We start from the raw sequence: 16,463 nt of genomic DNA, 5'->3' as shown, positions 1-16,463 counted from the left end.
TAGCAGAGTTGGTGAAGTTGAGTGGTGATGAGTTTGCTATTTGGATGAATAAAGCAAGTAAAAAGTGTGTTAGATCAAAATTCATTTCAATTCGCTAATCGGGCTAATATGAATCAGGTGAATCAAGTTCTGCTTTTGGAAACTGGGTTAAAAAGGGGTGCACCGTTCCTGGAGGTACTGCAATACCAGGTCAATGCGTGGAGTGGACAGAGCAAGCTCTTTTTCCATCTCCCTGTTCTAAAAATCCATTTAATATATGGTCCCCAGATAATGGACGTATCAGATATTAAACTGATAAGAACAGATACTACACTTGATCTTAGCCAAAAGGCCGAGAAGCGATAACCAGAATTGGTTTGGGCCTCGAGTGGCACCCTGGCCTATGCCGGACACATCTTAGGGAGAGAGAGCGAGAGGGAGACAAACCCACGCCTACACAAGACATTTTGTCACCCAAGCCAACCCTTGAAAAGGCTGCTTTGCAGAGCAAAAACAAGAAGAATGGTGCGTTTTGCAGCCGCCGCCCACTGCAATGAATCTGAATAACTCCTCCTTTAGGGCGCAAGCAACTCCCCTCCCCCTTGCAGTCTTTCCAATTCACGATACAAAAAGACGGACAGGACAGGTTGCCTGACTTTCCGTCACTGCCACCCTTTGCCATCCTTACCCGTAGAAAGCCCTTTCATCATCCCCAAACCCTAATCTTTTCCCTTTCCTTCCCAGCCCCCAAACCCTGCCCTCTGTACCTTTCTCACCACCCGCTTCCCTTCTCCTGTCATCCCCCTACCACCCGGGAAAAAAAGAGATTGCCCCCTCCTTCCACTAGCCCACCCTCCCACCCAAAGAACAACTTCTTCTGCGCAGCTTGTTTTCTAGGCAGCAGCGCTATTGTGATGTCATCGGGGGGCATTGTGACAAGCCGCCAGTGTTCCGTCTCTTCATGTTGTGCACTGTTCAAACCGAAAATACATCAACAGGCAGGCTACAGAAAAGCTTACTAACAAAGGTTAGAGAGGGGCTTTCTCAGAGGGCTTTTTACAGTTTGTCTATTCCCAATTAGCCGGTTTAGTATACTTAATGAAAGTACTAATTCTTTCATAGGCCGCCCATTCTTAGTATTTGACGTTCAGGTAACAACAGGTAACTTTATTTGGAGTGGAAGCAGAGAGATAACACCAGATGCCAATTGTAGATCCTCTCACACCTGTGGTCACTGCAGCATCTGACTCCACTTTGTCCAAAAGGGATCTATTCCATTCAATTACACATGATCTAGATTAGACTGACAACAAGATACTGCACGGGACATAGCAGAGTTGGTGAAGTTGAGTGGTGATGAGTTTGCTATTTGGATGAATAAAGCAAGTAAAAAGTGTGTTAGATAAAAATTCATTTCAATTCGCTAATCGGGCTAATATGAATCAGGTGAATCGAGTTCTGCTTTTGGAAACTGGGTTAAGAAGGGGTGCACCGTTCCTGGAGGTACTGCAATACCAGGTCAATGCGTGGAGTGGACAGAGCAAGCTCTTTTTCCATCTCCCTGTTCTAAAAATCCATTTAATATATGGTCCCCAGATAGGGGACGTATCAGATATTAAACTGATAAGAACAGATACTACACTTGATCTTAGCCAAAAGGCCGAGAAGCGATAACCAGAATTGGTTTGGGCCTCGAGTGGCACCCTGGCCTATGCCGGACACATCTTAGGGAGAGAGAGCGAGAGGGAGACAAACCCACGCCTACACAAGACATTTTGTCACCCAAGCCAACCCTTGAAAAGGCTGCTTTGCAGAGCAAAAACAAGAAGAATGGTGCGTTTTGCAGCCGCCGCCCACTGCAATGAATCTGAATAACTCCTCCTTTAGGGCGCAAGCAACTCCCCTCCCCCTTGCAGTCTTTCCAATTCACGATACAAAAAGACGGACAGGACAGGTTGCCTGACTTTCCGTCACTGCCACCCTTTGCCATCCTTACCCGTAGAAAGCCCTTTCATCATCCCCAAACCCTAATCTTTTCCCTTTCCTTCCCAGCCCCCAAACCCTGCCCTCTGTACCTTTCTCACCACCCGCTTCCCTTCTCCTGTCATCCCCCTACCACCCGGGAAAAAAAGAGATTGCCCCCTCCTTCCACTAGCCCACCCTCCCACCCAAAGAACAACTTCTTCTGCGCAGCTTGTTTTCTAGGCAGCAGCGCTATTGTGATGTCATCGGGGGGCATTGTGACAAGCCGCCAGTGTTCCGTCTCTTCATGTTGTGCACTGTTCAAACCGAAAATACATCAACAGGCAGGCTACAGAAAAGCTTACTAACAAAGGTTAGAGAGGGGCTTTCTCAGAGGGCTTTTTACAGTTTGTCTATTCCCAATTAGCCGGTTTAGTATACTTAATGAAAGTACTAATTCTTTCATAGGCCGCCCATTCTTAGTATTTGACGTTCAGGTAACAACAGGTAACTTTATTTGGAGTGGAAGCAGAGAGATAACACCAGATGCCAATTGTAGATCCTCTCACACCTGTGGTCACTGCAGCATCTGACTCCACTTTGTCCAAAAGGGATCTATTCCATTCAATTACACATGATCTAGATTAGACTGACAACAAGATACTGCACGGGACATAGCAGAGTTGGTGAAGTTGAGTGGTGATGAGTTTGCTATTTGGATGAATAAAGCAAGTAAAAAGTGTGTTAGATAAAAATTCATTTCAATTCGCTAATCGGGCTAATATGAATCAGGTGAATCGAGTTCTGCTTTTGGAAACTGGGTTAAGAAGGGGTGCACCGTTCCTGGAGGTACTGCAATACCAGGTCAATGCGTGGAGTGGACAGAGCAAGCTCTTTTTCCATCTCCCTGTTCTAAAAATCCATTTAATATATGGTCCCCAGATAGGGGACGTATCAGATATTAAACTGATAAGAACAGATACTACACTTGATCTTAGCCAAAAGGCCGAGAAGCGATAACCAGAATTGGTTTGGGCCTCGAGTGGCACCCTGGCCTATGCCGGACACATCTTAGGGAGAGAGAGCGAGAGGGAGACAAACCCACGCCTACACAAGACATTTTGTCACCCAAGCCAACCCTTGAAAAGGCTGCTTTGCAGAGCAAAAACAAGAAGAATGGTGCGTTTTGCAGCCGCCGCCCACTGCAATGAATCTGAATAACTCCTCCTTTAGGGCGCAAGCAACTCCCCTCCCCCTTGCAGTCTTTCCAATTCACGATACAAAAAGACGGACAGGACAGGTTGCCTGACTTTCCGTCACTGCCACCCTTTGCCATCCTTACCCGTAGAAAGCCCTTTCATCATCCCCAAACCCTAATCTTTTCCCTTTCCTTCCCAGCCCCCAAACCCTGCCCTCTGTACCTTTCTCACCACCCGCTTCCCTTCTCCTGTCATCCCCCTACCACCCGGGAAAAAAAGAGATTGCCCCCTCCTTCCACTAGCCCACCCTCCCACCCAAAGAACAACTTCTTCTGCGCAGCTTGTTTTCTAGGCAGCAGCGCTATTGTGATGTCATCGGGGGGCATTGTGACAAGCCGCCAGTGTTCCGTCTCTTCATGTTGTGCACTGTTCAAACCGAAAATACATCAACAGGCAGGCTACAGAAAAGCTTACTAACAAAGGTTAGAGAGGGGCTTTCTCAGAGGGCTTTTTACAGTTTGTCTATTCCCAATTAGCCGGTTTAGTATACTTAATGAAAGTACTAATTCTTTCATAGGCCGCCCATTCTTAGTATTTGACGTTCAGGTAACAACAGGTAACTTTATTTGGAGTGGAAGCAGAGAGATAACACCAGATGCCAATTGTAGATCCTCTCACACCTGTGGTCACTGCAGCATCTGACTCCACTTTGTCCAAAAGGGATCTATTCCATTCAATTACACATGATCTAGATTAGACTGACAACAAGATACTGCACGGGACATAGCAGAGTTGGTGAAGTTGAGTGGTGATGAGTTTGCTATTTGGATGAATAAAGCAAGTAAAAAGTGTGTTAGATAAAAATTCATTTCAATTCGCTAATCGGGCTAATATGAATCAGGTGAATCGAGTTCTGCTTTTGGAAACTGGGTTAAGAAGGGGTGCACCGTTCCTGGAGGTACTGCAATACCAGGTCAATGCGTGGAGTGGACAGAGCAAGCTCTTTTTCCATCTCCCTGTTCTAAAAATCCATTTAATATATGGTCCCCAGATAGGGGACGTATCAGATATTAAACTGATAAGAACAGATACTACACTTGATCTTAGCCAAAAGGCCGAGAAGCGATAACCAGAATTGGTTTGGGCCTCGAGTGGCACCCTGGCCTATGCCGGACACATCTTAGGGAGAGAGAGCGAGAGGGAGACAAACCCACGCCTACACAAGACATTTTGTCACCCAAGCCAACCCTTGAAAAGGCTGCTTTGCAGAGCAAAAACAAGAAGAATGGTGCGTTTTGCAGCCGCCGCCCACTGCAATGAATCTGAATAACTCCTCCTTTAGGGCGCAAGCAACTCCCCTCCCCCTTGCAGTCTTTCCAATTCACGATACAAAAAGACGGACAGGACAGGTTGCCTGACTTTCCGTCACTGCCACCCTTTGCCATCCTTACCCGTAGAAAGCCCTTTCATCATCCCCAAACCCTAATCTTTTCCCTTTCCTTCCCAGCCCCCAAACCCTGCCCTCTGTACCTTTCTCACCACCCGCTTCCCTTCTCCTGTCATCCCCCTACCACCCGGGAAAAAAAGAGATTGCCCCCTCCTTCCACTAGCCCACCCTCCCACCCAAAGAACAACTTCTTCTGCGCAGCTTGTTTTCTAGGCAGCAGCGCTATTGTGATGTCATCGGGGGGCATTGTGACAAGCCGCCAGTGTTCCGTCTCTTCATGTTGTGCACTGTTCAAACCGAAAATACATCAACAGGCAGGCTACAGAAAAGCTTACTAACAAAGGTTAGAGAGGGGCTTTCTCAGAGGGCTTTTTACAGTTTGTCTATTCCCAATTAGCCGGTTTAGTATACTTAATGAAAGTACTAATTCTTTCATAGGCCGCCCATTCTTAGTATTTGACGTTCAGGTAACAACAGGTAACTTTATTTGGAGTGGAAGCAGAGAGATAACACCAGATGCCAATTGTAGATCCTCTCACACCTGTGGTCACTGCAGCATCTGACTCCACTTTGTCCAAAAGGGATCTATTCCATTCAATTACACATGATCTAGATTAGACTGACAACAAGATACTGCACGGGACATAGCAGAGTTGGTGAAGTTGAGTGGTGATGAGTTTGCTATTTGGATGAATAAAGCAAGTAAAAAGTGTGTTAGATAAAAATTCATTTCAATTCGCTAATCGGGCTAATATGAATCAGGTGAATCGAGTTCTGCTTTTGGAAACTGGGTTAAGAAGGGGTGCACCGTTCCTGGAGGTACTGCAATACCAGGTCAATGCGTGGAGTGGACAGAGCAAGCTCTTTTTCCATCTCCCTGTTCTAAAAATCCATTTAATATATGGTCCCCAGATAGGAGACGTATCAGATATTAAACTGATAAGAACAGATACTACACTTGATCTTAGCCAAAAGGCCGAGAAGCGATAACCAGAATTGGTTTGGGCCTCGAGTGGCACCCTGGCCTATGCCGGACACATCTTAGGGAGAGAGAGCGAGAGGGAGACAAACCCACGCCTACACAAGACATTTTGTCACCCAAGCCAACCCTTGAAAAGGCTGCTTTGCAGAGCAAAAACAAGAAGAATGGTGCGTTTTGCAGCCGCCGCCCACTGCAATGAATCTGAATAACTCCTCCTTTAGGGCGCAAGCAACTCCCCTCCCCCTTGCAGTCTTTCCAATTCACGATACAAAAAGACGGACAGGACAGGTTGCCTGACTTTCCGTCACTGCCACCCTTTGCCATCCTTACCCGTAGAAAGCCCTTTCATCATCCCCAAACCCTAATCTTTTCCCTTTCCTTCCCAGCCCCCAAACCCTGCCCTCTGTACCTTTCTCACCACCCGCTTCCCTTCTCCTGTCATCCCCCTACCACCCGGGAAAAAAAGAGATTGCCCCCTCCTTCCACTAGCCCACCCTCCCACCCAAAGAACAACTTCTTCTGCGCAGCTTGTTTTCTAGGCAGCAGCGCTATTGTGATGTCATCGGGGGGCATTGTGACAAGCCGCCAGTGTTCCGTCTCTTCATGTTGTGCACTGTTCAAACCGAAAATACATCAACAGGCAGGCTACAGAAAAGCTTACTAACAAAGGTTAGAGAGGGGCTTTCTCAGAGGGCTTTTTACAGTTTGTCTATTCCCAATTAGCCGGTTTAGTATACTTAATGAAAGTACTAATTCTTTCATAGGCCGCCCATTCTTAGTATCTGACGTTCAGGTAACAACAGGTAACTTTATTTGGAGTGGAAGCAGAGAGATAACACCAGATGCCAATTGTAGATCCTCTCACACCTGTGGTCACTGCAGCATCTGACTCCACTTTGTCCAAAAGGGATCTATTCCATTCAATTACACATGATCTAGATTAGACTGACAACAAGATACTGCACGGGACATAGCAGAGTTGGTGAAGTTGAGTGGTGATGAGTTTGCTATTTGGATGAATAAAGCAAGTAAAAAGTGTGTTAGATAAAAATTCATTTCAATTCGCTAATCGGGCTAATATGAATCAGGTGAATCGAGTTCTGCTTTTGGAAACTGGGTTAAGAAGGGGTGCACCGTTCCTGGAGGTACTGCAATACCAGGTCAATGCGTGGAGTGGACAGAGCAAGCTCTTTTTCCATCTCCCTGTTCTAAAAATCCATTTAATATATGGTCCCCAGATAGGGGACGTATCAGATATTAAACTGATAAGAACAGATACTACACTTGATCTTAGCCAAAAGGCCGAGAAGCGATAACCAGAATTGGTTTGGGCCTCGAGTGGCACCCTGGCCTATGCCGGACACATCTTAGGGAGAGAGAGCGAGAGGGAGACAAACCCACGCCTACACAAGACATTTTGTCACCCAAGCCAACCCTTGAAAAGGCTGCTTTGCAGAGCAAAAACAAGAAGAATGGTGCGTTTTGCAGCCGCCGCCCACTGCAATGAATCTGAATAACTCCTCCTTTAGGGCGCAAGCAACTCCCCTCCCCCTTGCAGTCTTTCCAATTCACGATACAAAAAGACGGACAGGACAGGTTGCCTGACTTTCCGTCACTGCCACCCTTTGCCATCCTTACCCGTAGAAAGCCCTTTCATCATCCCCAAACCCTAATCTTTTCCCTTTCCTTCCCAGCCCCCAAACCCTGCCCTCTGTACCTTTCTCACCACCCGCTTCCCTTCTCCTGTCATCCCCCTACCACCCGGGAAAAAAAGAGATTGCCCCCTCCTTCCACTAGCCCACCCTCCCACCCAAAGAACAACTTCTTCTGCGCAGCTTGTTTTCTAGGCAGCAGCGCTATTGTGATGTCATCGGGGGGCATTGTGACAAGCCGCCAGTGTTCCGTCTCTTCATGTTGTGCACTGTTCAAACCGAAAATACATCAACAGGCAGGCTACAGAAAAGCTTACTAACAAAGGTTAGAGAGGGGCTTTCTCAGAGGGCTTTTTACAGTTTGTCTATTCCCAATTAGCCGGTTTAGTATACTTAATGAAAGTACTAATTCTTTCATAGGCCGCCCATTCTTAGTATTTGACGTTCAGGTAACAACAGGTAACTTTATTTGGAGTGGAAGCAGAGAGATAACACCAGATGCCAATTGTAGATCCTCTCACACCTGTGGTCACTGCAGCATCTGACTCCACTTTGTCCAAAAGGGATCTATTCCATTCAATTACACATGATCTAGATTAGACTGACAACAAGATACTGCACGGGACATAGCAGAGTTGGTGAAGTTGAGTGGTGATGAGTTTGCTATTTGGATGAATAAAGCAAGTAAAAAGTGTGTTAGATAAAAATTCATTTCAATTCGCTAATCGGGCTAATATGAATCAGGTGAATCGAGTTCTGCTTTTGGAACCTGGGTTAAGAAGGGGTGCACCGTTCCTGGAGGTACTGCAATACCAGGTCAATGCGTGGAGTGGACAGAGCAAGCTCTTTTTCCATCTCCCTGTTCTAAAAATCCATTTAATATATGGTCCCCAGATAGGGGACGTATCAGATATTAAACTGATAAGAACAGATACTACACTTGATCTTAGCCAAAAGGCCGAGAAGCGATAACCAGAATTGGTTTGGGCCTCGAGTGGCACCCTGGCCTATGCCGGACACATCTTAGGGAGAGAGAGCGAGAGGGAGACAAACCCACGCCTACACAAGACATTTTGTCACCCAAGCCAACCCTTGAAAAGGCTGCTTTGCAGAGCAAAAACAAGAAGAATGGTGCGTTTTGCAGCCGCCGCCCACTGCAATGAATCTGAATAACTCCTCCTTTAGGGCGCAAGCAACTCCCCTCCCCCTTGCAGTCTTTCCAATTCACGATACAAAAAGACGGACAGGACAGGTTGCCTGACTTTCCGTCACTGCCACCCTTTGCCATCCTTACCCGTAGAAAGCCCTTTCATCATCCCCAAACCCTAATCTTTTCCCTTTCCTTCCCAGCCCCCAAACCCTGCCCTCTGTACCTTTCTCACCACCCGCTTCCCTTCTCCTGTCATCCCCCTACCACCCGGGAAAAAAAGAGATTGCCCCCTCCTTCCACTAGCCCACCCTCCCACCCAAAGAACAACTTCTTCTGCGCAGCTTGTTTTCTAGGCAGCAGCGCTATTGTGATGTCATCGGGGGGCATTGTGACAAGCCGCCAGTGTTCCGTCTCTTCATGTTGTGCACTGTTCAAACCGAAAATACATCAACAGGCAGGCTACAGAAAAGCTTACTAACAAAGGTTAGAGAGGGGCTTTCTCAGAGGGCTTTTTACAGTTTGTCTATTCCCAATTAGCCGGTTTAGTATACTTAATGAAAGTACTAATTCTTTCATAGGCCGCCCATTCTTAGTATTTGACGTTCAGGTAACAACAGGTAACTTTATTTGGAGTGGAAGCAGAGAGATAACACCAGATGCCAATTGTAGATCCTCTCACACCTGTGGTCACTGCAGCATCTGACTCCACTTTGTCCAAAAGGGATCTATTCCATTCAATTACACATGATCTAGATTAGACTGACAACAAGATACTGCACGGGACATAGCAGAGTTGGTGAAGTTGAGTGGTGATGAGTTTGCTATTTGGATGAATAAAGCAAGTAAAAAGTGTGTTAGATAAAAATTCATTTCAATTCGCTAATCGGGCTAATATGAATCAGGTGAATCGAGTTCTGCTTTTGGAAACTGGGTTAAGAAGGGGTGCACCGTTCCTGGAGGTACTGCAATACCAGGTCAATGCGTGGAGTGGACAGAGCAAGCTCTTTTTCCATCTCCCTGTTCTAAAAATCCATTTAATATATGGTCCCCAGATAGGGGACGTATCAGATATTAAACTGATAAGAACAGATACTACACTTGATCTTAGCCAAAAGGCCGAGAAGCGATAACCAGAATTGGTTTGGGCCTCGAGTGGCACCCTGGCCTATGCCGGACACATCTTAGGGAGAGAGAGCGAGAGGGAGACAAACCCACGCCTACACAAGACATTTTGTCACCCAAGCCAACCCTTGAAAAGGCTGCTTTGCAGAGCAAAAACAAGAAGAATGGTGCGTTTTGCAGCCGCCGCCCACTGCAATGAATCTGAATAACTCCTCCTTTAGGGCGCAAGCAACTCCCCTCCCCCTTGCAGTCTTTCCAATTCACGATACAAAAAGACGGACAGGACAGGTTGCCTGACTTTCCGTCACTGCCACCCTTTGCCATCCTTACCCGTAGAAAGCCCTTTCATCATCCCCAAACCCTAATCTTTTCCCTTTCCTTCCCAGCCCCCAAACCCTGCCCTCTGTACCTTTCTCACCACCCGCTTCCCTTCTCCTGTCATCCCCCTACCACCCGGGAAAAAAAGAGATTGCCCCCTCCTTCCACTAGCCCACCCTCCCACCCAAAGAACAACTTCTTCTGCGCAGCTTGTTTTCTAGGCAGCAGCGCTATTGTGATGTCATCGGGGGGCATTGTGACAAGCCGCCAGTGTTCCGTCTCTTCATGTTGTGCACTGTTCAAACCGAAAATACATCAACAGGCAGGCTACAGAAAAGCTTACTAACAAAGGTTAGACAGGGGCTTTCTCAGAGGGCTTTTTACAGTTTGTCTATTCCCAATTAGCCGGTTTAGTATACTTAATGAAAGTACTAATTCTTTCATAGGCCGCCCATTCTTAGTATTTGACGTTCAGGTAACAACAGGTAACTTTATTTGGAGTGGAAGCAGAGAGATAACACCAGATGCCAATTGTAGATCCTCTCACACCTGTGGTCACTGCAGCATCTGACTCCACTTTGTCCAAAAGGGATCTATTCCATTCAATTACACATGATCTAGATTAGACTGACAACAAGATACTGCACGGGACATAGCAGAGTTGGTGAAGTTGAGTGGTGATGAGTTTGCTATTTGGATGAATAAAGCAAGTAAAAAGTGTGTTAGATAAAAATTCATTTCAATTCGCTAATCGGGCTAATATGAATCAGGTGAATCGAGTTCTGCTTTTGGAACCTGGGTTAAGAAGGGGTGCACCGTTCCTGGAGGTACTGCAATACCAGGTCAATGCGTGGAGTGGACAGAGCAAGCTCTTTTTCCATCTCCCTGTTCTAAAAATCCATTTAATATATGGTCCCCAGATAGGGGACGTATCAGATATTAAACTGATAAGAACAGATACTACACTTGATCTTAGCCAAAAGGCCGAGAAGCGATAACCAGAATTGGTTTGGGCCTCGAGTGGCACCCTGGCCTATGCCGGACACATCTTAGGGAGAGAGAGCGAGAGGGAGACAAACCCACGCCTACACAAGACATTTTGTCACCCAAGCCAACCCTTGAAAAGGCTGCTTTGCAGAGCAAAAACAAGAAGAATGGTGCGTTTTGCAGCCGCCGCCCACTGCAATGAATCTGAATAACTCCTCCTTTAGGGCGCAAGCAACTCCCCTCCCCCTTGCAGTCTTTCCAATTCACGATACAAAAAGACGGACAGGACAGGTTGCCTGACTTTCCGTCACTGCCACCCTTTGCCATCCTTACCCGTAGAAAGCCCTTTCATCATCCCCAAACCCTAATCTTTTCCCTTTCCTTCCCAGCCCCCAAACCCTGCCCTCTGTACCTTTCTCACCACCCGCTTCCCTTCTCCTGTCATCCCCCTACCACCCGGGAAAAAAAGAGATTGCCCCCTCCTTCCACTAGCCCACCCTCCCACCCAAAGAACAACTTCTTCTGCGCAGCTTGTTTTCTAGGCAGCAGCGCTATTGTGATGTCATCGGGGGGCATTGTGACAAGCCGCCAGTGTTCCGTCTCTTCATGTTGTGCACTGTTCAAACCGAAAATACATCAACAGGCAGGCTACAGAAAAGCTTACTAACAAAGGTTAGAGAGGGGCTTTCTCAGAGGGCTTTTTACAGTTTGTCTATTCCCAATTAGCCGGTTTAGTATACTTAATGAAAGTACTAATTCTTTCATAGGCCGCCCATTCTTAGTATTTGACGTTCAGGTAACAACAGGTAACTTTATTTGGAGTGGAAGCAGAGAGATAACACCAGATGCCAATTGTAGATCCTCTCACACCTGTGGTCACTGCAGCATCTGACTCCACTTTGTCCAAAAGGGATCTATTCCATTCAATTACACATGATCTAGATTAGACTGACAACAAGATACTGCACGGGACATAGCAGAGTTGGTGAAGTTGAGTGGTGATGAGTTTGCTATTTGGATGAATAAAGCAAGTAAAAAGTGTGTTAGATAAAAATTCATTTCAATTCGCTAATCGGGCTAATATGAATCAGGTGAATCGAGTTCTGCTTTTGGAAACTGGGTTAAGAAGGGGTGCACCGTTCCTGGAGGTACTGCAATACCAGGTCAATGCGTGGAGTGGACAGAGCAAGCTCTTTTTCCATCTCCCTGTTCTAAAAATCCATTTAATATATGGTCCCCAGATAGGGGACGTATCAGATATTAAACTGATAAGAACAGATACTACACTTGATCTTAGCCAAAAGGCCGAGAAGCGATAACCAGAATTGGTTTGGGCCTCGAGTGGCACCCTGGCCTATGCCGGACACATCTTAGGGAGAGAGAGCGAGAGGGAGACAAACCCACGCCTACACAAGACATTTTGTCACCCAAGCCAACCCTTGAAAAGGCTGCTTTGCAGAGCAAAAACAAGAAGAATGGTGCGTTTTGCAGCCGCCGCCCACTGCAATGAATCTGAATAACTCCTCCTTTAGGGCGCAAGCAACTCCCCTCCCCCTTGCAGTCTTTCCAATTCACGATACAAAAAGACGGACAGGACAGGTTGCCTGACTTTCCGTCACTGCCACCCTTTGCCATCCTTACCCGTAGAAAGCCCTTTCATCATCCCCAAACCCTAATCTTTTCCCTTTCCTTCCCAGCCCCCAAACCCTGCCCTCTGTACCTTTCTCACCACCCGCTTCCCTTCTCCTGTCATCCCCCTACCACCCGGGAAAAAAAGAGATTGCCCCCTCCTTCCACTAGCCCACCCTCCCACCCAAAGAACAACTTCTTCTGCGCAGCTTGTTTTCTAGGCAGCAGCGCTATTGTGATGTCATCGGGGGGCATTGTGACAAGCCGCCAGTGTTCCGTCTCTTCATGTTGTGCACTGTTCAAACCGAAAATACATCAACAGGCAGGCTACAGAAAAGCTTACTAACAAAGGTTAGAGAGGGGCTTTCTCAGAGGGCTTTTTACAGTTTGTCTATTCCCAATTAGCCGGTTTAGTATACTTAATGAAAGTACTAATTCTTTCATAGGCCGCCCATTCTTAGTATTTGACGTTCAGGTAACAACAGGTAACTTTATTTGGAGTGGAAGCAGAGAGATAACACCAGATGCCAATTGTAGATCCTCTCACACCTGTGGTCACTGCAGCATCTGACTCCACTTTGTCCAAAAGGGATCTATTCCATTCAATTACACATGATCTAGATTAGACTGACAACAAGATACTGCACGGGACATAGCAGAGTTGGTGAAGTTGAGTGGTGATGAGTTTGCTATTTGGATGAATAAAGCAAGTAAAAAGTGTGTTAGATAAAAATTCATTTCAATTCGCTAATCGGGCTAATATGAATCAGGTGAATCGAGTTCTGCTTTTGGAAACTGGGTTAAGAAGGGGTGCACCGTTCCTGGAGGTACTGCAATACCAGGTCAATGCGTGGAGTGGACAGAGCAAGCTCTTTTTCCATCTCCCTGTTCTAAAAATCCATTTAATATATGGTCCCCAGATAGGGGACGTATCAGATATTAAACTGATAAGAACAGATACTACACTTGATCTTAGCCAAAAGGCCGAGAAGCGATAACCAGAATTGGTTTGGGCCTCGAGTGGCACCCTGGCCTATGCCGGACACATCTTAGGGAGAGAGAGCGAGAGGGAGACAAACCCACGCCTACACAAGACATTTTGTCACCCAAGCCAACCCTTGAAAAGGCTGCTTTGCAGCAAAAACAAGAAGAATGGTGCGTTTTGCAGCCGCCGCCCACTGCAATGAATCTGAATAACTCCTCCTTTAGGGCGCAAGCAACTCCCCTCCCCCTTGCAGTCTTTCCAATTCACGATACAAAAAGACGGACAGGACAGGTTGCCTGACTTTCCGTCACTGCCACCCTTTGCCATCCTTACCCGTAGAAAGCCCTTTCATCATCCCCAAACCCTAATCTTTTCCCTTTCCTTCCCAGCCCCCAAACCCTGCCCTCTGTACCTTTCTCACCACCCGCTTCCCTTCTCCTGTCATCCCCCTACCACCCGGGAAAAAAAGAGATTGCCCCCTCCTTCCACTAGCCCACCCTCCCACCCAAAGAACAACTTCTTCTGCGCAGCTTGTTTTCTAGGCAGCAGCGCTATTGTGATGTCATCGGGGGGCATTGTGACAAGCCGCCAGTGTTCCGTCTCTTCATGTTGTGCACTGTTCAAACCGAAAATACATCAACAGGCAGGCTACAGAAAAGCTTACTAACAAAGGTTAGAGAGGGGCTTTCTCAGAGGGCTTTTTACAGTTTGTCTATTCCCAATTAGCCGGTTTAGTATACTTAATGAAAGTACTAATTCTTTCATAGGCCGCCCATTCTTAGTATTTGACGTTCAGGTAACAACAGGTAACTTTATTTGGAGTGGAAGCAGAGAGATAACACCAGGTGCCAATTGTAGATCCTCTCACACCTGTGGTCACTGCAGCATCTGACTCCACTTTGTCCAAAAGGGATCTATTCCATTCAATTACACATGATCTAGATTAGACTGACAACAAGATACTGCACGGGACATAGCAGAGTTGGTGAAGTTGAGTGGTGATGAGTTTGCTATTTGGATGAATAAAGCAAGTAAAAAGTGTGTTAGATAAAAATTCATTTCAATTCGCTAATCGGGCTAATATGAATCAGGTGAATCGAGTTCTGCTTTTGGAAACTGGGTTAAGAAGGGGTGCACCGTTCCTGGAGGTACTGCAATACCAGGTCAATGCGTGGAGTGGACAGAGCAAGCTCTTTTTCCATCTCCCTGTTCTAAAAATCCATTTAATATATGGTCCCCAGATAGGGGACGTATCAGATATTAAACTGATAAGAACAGATACTACACTTGATCTTAGCCAAAAGGCCGAGAAGCGATAACCAGAATTGGTTTGGGCCTCGAGTGGCACCCTGGCCTATGCCGGACACATCTTAGGGAGAGAGAGCGAGAGGGAGACAAACCCACGCCTACACAAGACATTTTGTCACCCAAGCCAACCCTTGAAAAGGCTGCTTTGCAGAGCAAAAACAAGAAGAATGGTGCGTTTTGCAGCCGCCGCCCACTGCAATGAATCTGAATAACTCCTCCTTTAGGGCGCAAGCAACTCCCCTCCCCCTTGCAGTCTTTCCAATTCACGATACAAAAAGACGGACAGGACAGGTTGCCTGACTTTCCGTCACTGCCACCCTTTGCCATCCTTACCCGTAGAAAGCCCTTTCATCATCCCCAAACCCTAATCTTTTCCCTTTCCTTCCCAGCCCCCAAACCCTGCCCTCTGTACCTTTCTCACCACCCGCTTCCCTTCTCCTGTCATCCCCCTACCACCCGGGAAAAAAAGAGATTGCCCCCTCCTTCCACTAGCCCACCCTCCCACCCAAAGAACAACTTCTTCTGCGCAGCTTGTTTTCTAGGCAGCAGCGCTATTGTGATGTCATCGGGGGGCATTGTGACAAGCCGCCAGTGTTCCGTCTCTTCATGTTGTGCACTGTTCAAACCGAAAATACATCAACAGGCAGGCTACAGAAAAGCTTACTAACAAAGGTTAGAGAGGGGCTTTCTCAGAGGGCTTTTTACAGTTTGTCTATTCCCAATTAGCCGGTTTAGTATACTTAATGAAAGTACTAATTCTTTCATAGGCCGCCCATTCTTAGTATTTGACGTTCAGGTAACAACAGGTAACTTTATTTGGAGTGGAAGCAGAGAGATAACACCAGATGCCAATTGTAGATCCTCTCACACCTGTGGTCACTGCAGCATCTGACTCCACTTTGTCCAAAAGGGATCTATTCCATTCAATTACACATGATCTAGATTAGACTGACAACAAGATACTGCACGGGACATAGCAGAGTTGGTGAAGTTGAGTGGTGATGAGTTTGCTATTTGGATGAATAAAGCAAGTAAAAAGTGTGTTAGATAAAAATTCATTTCAATTCGCTAATCGGGCTAATATGAATCAGGTGAATCGAGTTCTGCTTTTGGAAACTGGGTTAAGAAGGGGTGCACCGTTCCTGGAGGTACTGCAATACCAGGTCAATGCGTGGAGTGGACAGAGCAAGCTCTTTTTCCATCTCCCTGTTCTAAAAATCCATTTAATATATGGTCCCCAGATAGGGGACGTATCAGATATTAAACTGATAAGAACAGATTTTGATTTAATGAAGCTTTCCAAAGCACCGCAAAAAATGCATGACCGAAGTCACACCAAAAACAGTGCAAAGGCTAGGATTCGTGTGGACCCCTCCGTGAGGAGAGGGTCCCCAAAAATCAACCCCGTCCCTCCGAGCCAGAAGGCCACAGCAAGGGTCAGGGATCTTCGGTGCTCCCCCAAGCCGAAGCCTGGTTGAGCCTTGTCGTTGCTCCCAGCGTCCACCCAGGCATCTTACCCAAGTGGAGTAGAGAGCTACTAGTTGTTGGTTTCGCAGCCGAAACTGCCCGGACCGTCAACCGGTGTTGGTTTCTCAGCCCAAGGCTAACCGGACCTCCAACCGGGTGTTGGTTTCTCAGCCGAAGCTGACCCGGACCTCCAACCGGGTGTTGGTTTCTCAGCCGAAGCTGACCCAGACCTCCAACCGGGTGTTGGTTTCTCAGCCGAAGCTGACCCGGACCTCC

At 46.9% G+C, this 16,463-nt stretch overlaps 13 non-coding genes across 13 annotated transcripts; all 13 read right to left on the bottom strand.

Annotated features, from left to right (window-relative positions):
- Window positions 1-152: 152 nt before the first annotated feature.
- LOC142262284 (U2 spliceosomal RNA) lies at window positions 153-343 on the bottom strand. Its single transcript, XR_012729721.1, has one exon. It is a non-coding gene; the product is annotated as a U2 spliceosomal RNA (small nuclear RNA).
- Window positions 344-1,460: 1,117 nt separating this feature from the next.
- Window positions 1,461-1,651, bottom strand: LOC142262340 (U2 spliceosomal RNA). Its single transcript, XR_012729757.1, has one exon. It is a non-coding gene; the product is annotated as a U2 spliceosomal RNA (small nuclear RNA).
- Window positions 1,652-2,768: 1,117 nt separating this feature from the next.
- On the bottom strand, window positions 2,769-2,959 carry LOC142262339 (U2 spliceosomal RNA). The gene has a single exon (XR_012729756.1). It is a non-coding gene; the product is annotated as a U2 spliceosomal RNA (small nuclear RNA).
- Window positions 2,960-4,076: 1,117 nt separating this feature from the next.
- On the bottom strand, window positions 4,077-4,267 carry LOC142262338 (U2 spliceosomal RNA). The gene has a single exon (XR_012729755.1). It is a non-coding gene; the product is annotated as a U2 spliceosomal RNA (small nuclear RNA).
- Window positions 4,268-5,384: 1,117 nt separating this feature from the next.
- LOC142262275 (U2 spliceosomal RNA) lies at window positions 5,385-5,575 on the bottom strand. Its single transcript, XR_012729713.1, has one exon. It is a non-coding gene; the product is annotated as a U2 spliceosomal RNA (small nuclear RNA).
- Window positions 5,576-6,692: 1,117 nt separating this feature from the next.
- On the bottom strand, window positions 6,693-6,883 carry LOC142262333 (U2 spliceosomal RNA). Its single transcript, XR_012729754.1, has one exon. It is a non-coding gene; the product is annotated as a U2 spliceosomal RNA (small nuclear RNA).
- A 1,117-nt stretch (window positions 6,884-8,000) lies between these two features.
- On the bottom strand, window positions 8,001-8,191 carry LOC142262321 (U2 spliceosomal RNA). Its single transcript, XR_012729752.1, has one exon. It is a non-coding gene; the product is annotated as a U2 spliceosomal RNA (small nuclear RNA).
- A 1,117-nt stretch (window positions 8,192-9,308) lies between these two features.
- On the bottom strand, window positions 9,309-9,499 carry LOC142262309 (U2 spliceosomal RNA). Its single transcript, XR_012729742.1, has one exon. It is a non-coding gene; the product is annotated as a U2 spliceosomal RNA (small nuclear RNA).
- Window positions 9,500-10,616: 1,117 nt separating this feature from the next.
- LOC142262297 (U2 spliceosomal RNA) lies at window positions 10,617-10,807 on the bottom strand. Its single transcript, XR_012729731.1, has one exon. It is a non-coding gene; the product is annotated as a U2 spliceosomal RNA (small nuclear RNA).
- Window positions 10,808-11,924: 1,117 nt separating this feature from the next.
- LOC142262285 (U2 spliceosomal RNA) lies at window positions 11,925-12,115 on the bottom strand. The gene has a single exon (XR_012729722.1). It is a non-coding gene; the product is annotated as a U2 spliceosomal RNA (small nuclear RNA).
- Window positions 12,116-13,232: 1,117 nt separating this feature from the next.
- On the bottom strand, window positions 13,233-13,423 carry LOC142262272 (U2 spliceosomal RNA). The gene has a single exon (XR_012729710.1). It is a non-coding gene; the product is annotated as a U2 spliceosomal RNA (small nuclear RNA).
- A 1,115-nt stretch (window positions 13,424-14,538) lies between these two features.
- Window positions 14,539-14,729, bottom strand: LOC142262260 (U2 spliceosomal RNA). Its single transcript, XR_012729699.1, has one exon. It is a non-coding gene; the product is annotated as a U2 spliceosomal RNA (small nuclear RNA).
- A 1,117-nt stretch (window positions 14,730-15,846) lies between these two features.
- Window positions 15,847-16,042, bottom strand: LOC142262312 (U2 spliceosomal RNA). Its single transcript, XR_012729745.1, has one exon. It is a non-coding gene; the product is annotated as a U2 spliceosomal RNA (small nuclear RNA).
- Window positions 16,043-16,463: the final 421 nt, after the last annotated feature.

Source organism: Anomaloglossus baeobatrachus, unplaced genomic scaffold (assembly GCF_048569485.1).
Source record: "Anomaloglossus baeobatrachus isolate aAnoBae1 unplaced genomic scaffold, aAnoBae1.hap1 Scaffold_243, whole genome shotgun sequence".
In the NCBI taxonomy this organism is placed as follows: Eukaryota; Metazoa; Chordata; class Amphibia; order Anura; family Aromobatidae; genus Anomaloglossus; species Anomaloglossus baeobatrachus.
The sequence above is the reverse complement of the archived record's forward strand: the minus strand, read 5'-3'. Positions and strand labels throughout refer to the sequence as shown.